Source organism: Arachis hypogaea, chromosome 2, assembly GCF_003086295.3.
Source record: "Arachis hypogaea cultivar Tifrunner chromosome 2, arahy.Tifrunner.gnm2.J5K5, whole genome shotgun sequence".
In the NCBI taxonomy this organism is placed as follows: Eukaryota; Viridiplantae; Streptophyta; class Magnoliopsida; order Fabales; family Fabaceae; genus Arachis; species Arachis hypogaea.
The window spans coordinates 46,949,124-46,956,803 of NC_092037.1; the positions used below are offsets into that span (position 1 = coordinate 46,949,124).

Genomic DNA, 7,680 nt, shown 5'->3' on the forward strand with positions numbered 1-7,680 from the left:
CTCTGTATGCAATTCTGGTGTTTAACGCCAGACTGCTGCTTGTTTCTGGCATTAAACGCCAGCTTTTATACCTTTCCTGGCGTTTAACGCCAAGCTGTTGCCTGTTTCAAGCGTTAAACGCCAGTCTGGTGCCCATTTCTGGTGTTACAGGCCTAGAATGGTGCCAGACTGGCGTTTAACGCCCATTCTGCTACTCTTACTGGCGTTTAAGCTTATCCTAAACGCCAGTAAGCTTATCCTCCAGGGTGTGCTATTTTTAATGCTATTTTTGAATTTGCTTTGATTTTTGCAGTTGTTTTTGTGACTCCACATGATCATCAACCTAAAGAAAACATAAAATAACATAGATAAATAAAAATTGGGTTGCCTCCCAACAAGCGCTTCTTTAATGTCAACAGCTTGACAGTGGGCTCTCATGGAGCCTCACGGATATTCAGAGCATGGTTGGGGCCTCTCAACACCAAACTTAGAGTTTGGTTGTGGCCTCCCAACACCAAACTTAGAGTTTGAATGTGGGGGCTTTGTTTGACTCTGTATTGAGAGAAGCTTTTCATGCTTCCTCTCCATGGTTGCAGAGGGAGATCCTTGAGCCTTAAACACAAGGTGATCCTCATTCAATTGAAGGACAAACTCTCATCTGTCAACATCAATCACAGCTTTTGCTGTGGCTAGGAAGGGTCTTCCAAGGATGATGGATTCATCCTCACCCTTTCCAGTATCAAGGATTATGAAGTCAGCAGGGATGTAAAGGCCTTCAACCTTCACTAGTATGTCCTCTACTAGTCCATAAGCCTTTTCCATGGATTTGTCTGTCATCTCTAGTGAGATTCTTACAGCTTGAACCTCAAAGATTCCCAGTTTCTCCGTTACAAAGAGTGGCATGAGGTTTACGCCTGACCCCAGGTCACACAGAGCCTTCTCAAAGGTCATGGTGCCTATGGTACAAGGTATTAAGAACCTTCCGGAATCCTCTTTCTTTTGAGGTAATGTCTGCCTAATGAAGTTATTCAGTTCATTAATAAGCAATGGAGGTTCATCCTCCCAAGTCTTATTACCAAATAGCTTGGCATTCAGCTTCATGATTGCTCCTAAATACTGGGCAACTTGCCATTCAGTAATATCTTCATCCTCTTCAGAGGAGGAATTCTCATCAGAGCTCATGAATGGTAGAAGTAGGATCAATGGAATCTCTATGGTCTCTAGATGAGTCTCAAATTCCTTAGGTTCCTCAAATGGGAACTCCTTTGTGTCCAGAGGACGTCCCATGAGGTCTTCCTCATTGGGATTCAAGTCCTCCTCCTCCTCTCAAGGTTCAGCCACACCAAGTAAGGTTATGGCCTTGCACTCTCGTTTTGGATTCTCTTCTGTATTGCTTGGGAGAGTACTAGGAGGAGTTTTAGCGACTCTTTTACTCAGCTAGCCCACTTGTGCCTCCAAATTTCTAATGGAGGACCTTGTTTCATTCATGAAACTGAGTGTGGTCTTAGATAGATCAGATACTATGTTTACTAAGCTAGATGGGTTATGCTCAGAATTCTTTGTCTATTGCTGAGAGGATGATGGAAAAGGCTTGCCATTGCTAAACCTGTTTCTTCCACCATTATTATTGTTAAAGCCTTGTTGAGGCTTTTGTTGATCCTTCCATGAGAAATTTGGATGATTTCTCCATGAGGGATTATAGGTGTTTCCATAGGCTTCACCCATGTGATTCACCTCTGCCATTGCAGGGTTCTCAGGATCATAAGCTTCTTCTTCAGAAGATGCTTCTTTAGTACTTTTGGATGCATTTTGCAATCCATTCAGACTCTGAGAAATCATATTGACTTGCTGAGTCAATATTTTGTTCTGAGCTAATATGGCATTCAGAGCATTAATTTCAAGAACTCCCTTCTTCTGAGGTGTCCCATTATTCACAGGATTCCTCTTAGAGGTGTACATGAACTGGTTATTTACAACCATTTCAATGAGTTCCTGAGCTTCTGCAGGCATTTTTTTCAGGTGAATGGATCCACCTGCAGAATGGTCCAATGACATCTTAGACAATTCAGATAGACCATCATAGAATATATCCAGGATGGTCCATTCTGAAAGCCAGTCAGAAGGACACTTTTTGGTTAGTTGCTTGTATCTTTGTCAAGCTTCATAGAGGGATTCTCCTTCTTTCTGCTTGAAGGTTTGAACATCCACTCTAAGCTTGCTCAGCTTTTGAGGAGGAAAGAACTTGGCTAAGAAAGCCGTGACTAGCTTATCCCAAGAGTTCAGGCTATCCCTAGGTTGAGAGTCCAACCATATTCTAGCTCTGTCTCTTACAGTAAAAGGGAAAAGCATAAGCCTGTAGACCTTGGGATCAACTCTATTGGTCTTAACAGTATCACAAATCTGCAAGAATTCAGTTTAGAACTGAAAAAGATCTTCAGATGGAAGTCCATGAAACTTGCAATTCTGCTGCATCAGAAAAACTAATTGAGGCTTAAGCTCAAAGTTGTTTGGTCTAATGGTAGAAACTAAGCTGCTTCTTCCATGGAAGTTGGAAGTTGGTGCAATATAGTCACCAAGCATCTTCCTTGCATCTCTGGCATTATTGTTGGGTTCGGCTGCCATGTCTACTTCTTTTTTGAAATTCTCTGAAAGGTTCTCTCCGGAGTGTTGTGCTTTAGCTTCTCTTAACTTCTTCTTCAGAGTCCTTTCAGGTTCAGGATCAGTTTTAACAAGAATATTTTTATCCCTGTTTCTACTCATATGAAAAAGAAGAGAACAAAAGGGAGTAGTGGAATCCTCTATGTCACAGTATAGAGATTCCTTGAGGTGTCAGAAGAAAAGAAGAATAGAGGAATGAGGTAGAGAGAGAATAAGAGGAATTAAAACATACAGAGAGAGGGTTCGAATTATAAGAAGAAGAGAAGTGTTAGCAAATAAATAGAAAGAGATGAGAGAGAGGGAGTATTCGAAAATTTGAAAAAGAAATAAAATAAAATTAAAATTAAAATTGAAAACAATTAGTTAATTAAAAAGATTTTTGAAAAAGTGGTTAGTAATTTTCAAAAATTGGAAGTGGAAAAGTGGTTATGTGGTTTTGAAAAAGATAAGAAATAGTAATTAGTTGAAAAAGATTTGAAAATAATTTTGAAAAGATAAGAAGTTAGAAAAAGATATTTGATGAGCGGATAATTTATACGCTTTTTGGCATTGTTTTTATATAGTTTTTAGTAAGTTTGAGCTACTTTTAGGGATGTTTTCATTAGTTTTTATGTTAAATTCACATTTCTAGACTTTACTATGAGTTTGTGTGTTTTTCTGTGATTTCAGGTAAATTCTGGCTGAAATTGAGGGATTTGAGCAAAACTCTGAAGAAGGCTGACAAAAGGACTGCTGATGCTGTTGGAATCTGACCTCCCTGCACTCGAAATGGATTTTCTGGAGCTACAGAACTCCAATTGGCGCGCTCTCAACGGCGTTGGAAAGTAGACATCCAGGGCTTTCCAGAAATATATAATAGTCCATACTTTATTCGAAGAATGACAACGTAACTTGGCGTTAAACGCCAAGTTCATGCTGCTGTCTGGAGTTAAACGCCAGAAAAACGTCATTATCCGGAGTTGAACGCCCAAAACACGTCAAAACTCGGAGTTCAACTCCAAGAGATGCCTTAGCTCGTGGATTGATCAAGCTCAGCCCAAGCATACACCAAGTGGGCCCCGGAAGTGGATTTATGCATCAATTACTTACTCATGTAAACCCTAGGAGCTAGTCTAAGTATATATAGAACATTTATCTATTGTATTAGACGTCTTTTGACCACGTATCATCTTTGGTCTCAGTTTTGTTTTATTCTTCATCTTAGGAGATCATTGATCACGTTAGGGGGGGCTGGCCATTCGGCCATGCCTGAACCCTTTGCTTATGTATTTTCAACGGTGGAGTTTCTGCACACCATAGATTAAGGGTGTGGAGCTCTGCTGTACCTCAAATATTAATGAAATTCTATTATCTTTTATTCAAATCTCTCTTATTCTTATTCCAAGATATTCATTCGTACCCAAGAACATGATGAATGTTATGAGTCAGATTACCCTCATTATCATTCTCACTTATGAACGCGCGTGATTGACAACCACTTCCGTTCTACATGCAACAGAGCTTGAATGTGTATCTCTTAGATTCCCCAACAGAATCTTCGTGGTATAAGCTAGATAGATGGCGGCATTTATCAGGATCCGGAAAGTCTCACCTTGTCTGTGGTATTCCGAGTAGGATCCTGGGAATCCGGAAAGTCTCACCTTGTCTGTGGTATTCCGAGTAGGATTCCGGTAATGAATGACTGTGACGTGCTTCAAACTTGTAACCTGCTGGGCGTTAGTGACAGACGCAAAAGAATCAAGGGATTCTATTCCAGTAGGAGCGGGAACCAACCGGTGATTAGCCGTACTGCGACAGAGTGCGTGAGCATTAGTTTTCACTGCGAGGATGGGATGTAGCCATCAACCATGGGTGATGCCTCCAGACGATTAGCCGTGCGACTGACAACCGCATAGGATCATTTTCCCGAGAGGATGAAAGTAGCCACAGCTGATGGTGAACCCCTATACAAAGCTTGCCATGGAAAGGAGTAAGAAGGATTGAATAGAAGCAGTAGGAGAGCAGGCGTCCTTGAGCCATACAGCATCTCCATTCGCTTATCTGAAATTCTCACCAATGAATCTGCATAAGTATTCTATCCCTTTTATTATTCCTTTTTATTATTTATTCCAATAATCACAATTACCCTTTAATCTGCCTGACTGAGATTTGCAAGGTGACCATAGCTTGCTTCATACCAACAATCTCTGTGGGATCGACCCTTACTCACGTAAGGTTTATTACTTGGACGACCCAGTACACTTGCTGGTTAGTTGAACGGAGTTGTGTCCACTCGTGCCAAAAATCCTAAGTTCCACAATTCTACACTAAACGCAAATCAAAGAACAGTGATCACAATTTCGTCCACCAAGTTTTTGGCGCCGTTGCCGGGGATTGTTCGAGTATGGACAACTGACGGTTCATCTTGTTGCTCAGATTAGGTAATTTTCTTTTTAAAAATCTTTTTCAAAAATTTTTCTTTTATTTTTCGTTTTTGCAAATTTTATTTTCGAAAAAAATAAAATAAAAATACAAAAAAAATTAGAAAATCATAAAAATCAAAAATATTTTGTGTTTCTTGTTTGAATCTTGTGTTAATTTTTAAGTTTGGTGTCAATTGCATGCTTTAAAAATTTTTATTGCATTTTTCGAAAATCTCATTCATTCATAGTGTTCTTCATGATCTTCAAGTTGTTCTTGATAAGTCCTCTTGTTTGATCTTGATGTTTTCTTATTTTGTGTCATTCCTTGTTTTTCATGTGCACTTTTGCATTCATATTTTCCATGCATTAAAGATTTCTAAGTTTGGTGTCTTGCATGTTTTCTTTGCATTAAAAATTTTTCAAAATTATGTTCTTGATGTTCATCATGATCTTCAACGTGTTCTTGGTGTTCATCTTGACATTCATAGCATTCTTGCATGCATCTTGTGTCTTGATCCAAAATTTTCATGTTTTGGGTCATTTTTGTGTTTTTCTTTAAAAATTAAAAAAAATCAAAAAAATATCTTTTCCTTATTTTCCTCCAAATTTTCGAAATTTTGGGTTGACTTGGTCAAAAATTTTTAAAATTAGTTGTTTCTTACAAGTCAAGTCAAAATTTCAATTTTAAAAATCTTATCTTTTCAAAATCTTTTTCAAAAATCATATCTTTTTCATTTTTTCTATATAATTTTCGAAAATTTCAAAATTATTTTTCAAAATATTTTCAAAAATCTTTTTCTTATCTTTATATCAAATTTTCGAAAAATTAGCTAACAATTAATGTGATTGGTTCAAAAATTTGAAGTTTGTTACTTTCTTGTTAAGAAAGGTTCAATCTTTAAGTTCTAGAATCTTATCTTGTAGTTTCTTGTTAGTTAAGTAATTTTTAAAATTAACTCTTTTTCAAAATATCTTTTTATTAAAATTTTTATCTTACCTTTTTATCTTTTTCAAATTTGATTTCAAATCTTTTTCAATCAACTAACTAACTTTTTGTTTGTTTCTTATCTTTTTCAAAACCACCTAACTACTTTCCCCTCTCTAATTTTCGAAAATTCTCCCTCTCTTTTTCAAAAATTCTTTTTGTTTTAAATTTTAATTTTACACTTATCTTATCTTTAATTTTCGAAAATTACTAACCTCTTTTTCAAAATTATTTTCGAAAATTTCCTTCTCTTTTCTTCTTCTATTTTAATTAATTAATTACTAACACTTCTCTTCACCTCCCTTCATCTAAAAATCTGAATCCATCCCTCTTCATTCTTCTACCCCCTTCTTCTTCTACTAACATAAAGGAATCTCTATACTGTGACATAGAGGATTCCTTTTTCTTTTCTTGTTTTCTTCTCTTTCATATGAGCAGGAACAGGGAAAAAGGCACTCTTGTTGAAGTTGATCCAGAACCTGAAAGGACTCTGAAGAGAAAATTAAGAGAAGCTAAATTACAACAATCCAGAAATAACCTTTCAGAAATTTTCGAACAGGAGAAGGAGATGGCAGCCGAAAATAATAATAATAATAATGCAAGGAGAATGCTTGGTGACTTCACAAAGCCAACATCCAAGTTTGATGGAAGAAGCATCTCCATTCCTGCCATTGGAGCCAATAACTTTGAGCTTAAGCCTCAACTAGTTGCATTAATGCAACAAAACTGCAAGTTTTATGGACTTCCATCTGAAGATCCTTATCAGTTCTTAACTGAGTTCTTGCAGATCTGTGAGACTGTAAAGACGAATGGAATTGATCCTGAAGTCTACAGACTCATGCTTTTCCCTTTTGCTGTAAGAGACAGAGCTAGAATATGGTTGGATTCACAACCTAAGGATAGCCTGGACTCCTGGGATAAGCTGGTCACTGCCTTCTTGGATAAATTCTTTCCTCCTCAAAAGCTGAGCAAGCTGAGAGTGGATGTTCAAACCTTCAAGCAAAAAGATGGTGAATCCCTCTATGAAGCTTGGGAAAGATACAAGCAGTTGACCAAAAGATGTCCATCTGACATGTTTTCAGAATGGACCATGTTAGATATATTCTATTATGGTCTCTCTGAATTTTCGAAAATGTCACTGGACCATTCTACAGGTGGATCTATTCACCTGAAGAAAACGCCTGAAGAGGCTCAAGAACTCATTGACATGGTTGCAAACAACCAGTTCATGTATACCTCTGAGAGGAATTCCGTGAATAATGGGATACCTCAGAAGAAAGGAGTTCTTAAATTTGATGCTTTGAATGCCATATTGGCTCAGAACAAAATGTTGACTCAACAGGTCAACATAATCTCTCAAAATCTGAATGGATTGCAACATGCATCCAACAATACTAGAGAGGCAGCTTCTGAAGAAGCTTATGATCCTGAGAACCCTGCCATGGCAGAGGTTAATTATATAGGTGAACCTTATGGAAACACCTATAATCCATCATGGAAAAATCATCCAAATTTCTCCTGGAAGGATCAACAAAAGCCTCAACAAGGCTTTAACAATGGTGGACGCAATAGGCTAGGCAATAGCAAGTCATATCCATCATCTTCTCAGCAACAGACAGAGAACTCTGAACAAAATAATTCTAATTTAGCCAATAT

General features: G+C 37.6%; 1 non-coding gene across 1 annotated transcript; it reads right to left on the reverse strand.

Annotated features, from left to right (window-relative positions):
* Positions 1-6,994: 6,994 nt before the first annotated feature.
* Positions 6,995-7,098, reverse strand: LOC112764694 (small nucleolar RNA R71). Its single transcript, XR_003183284.1, has one exon. It is a non-coding gene; the product is annotated as a small nucleolar RNA R71 (small nucleolar RNA).
* Positions 7,099-7,680: the final 582 nt, after the last annotated feature.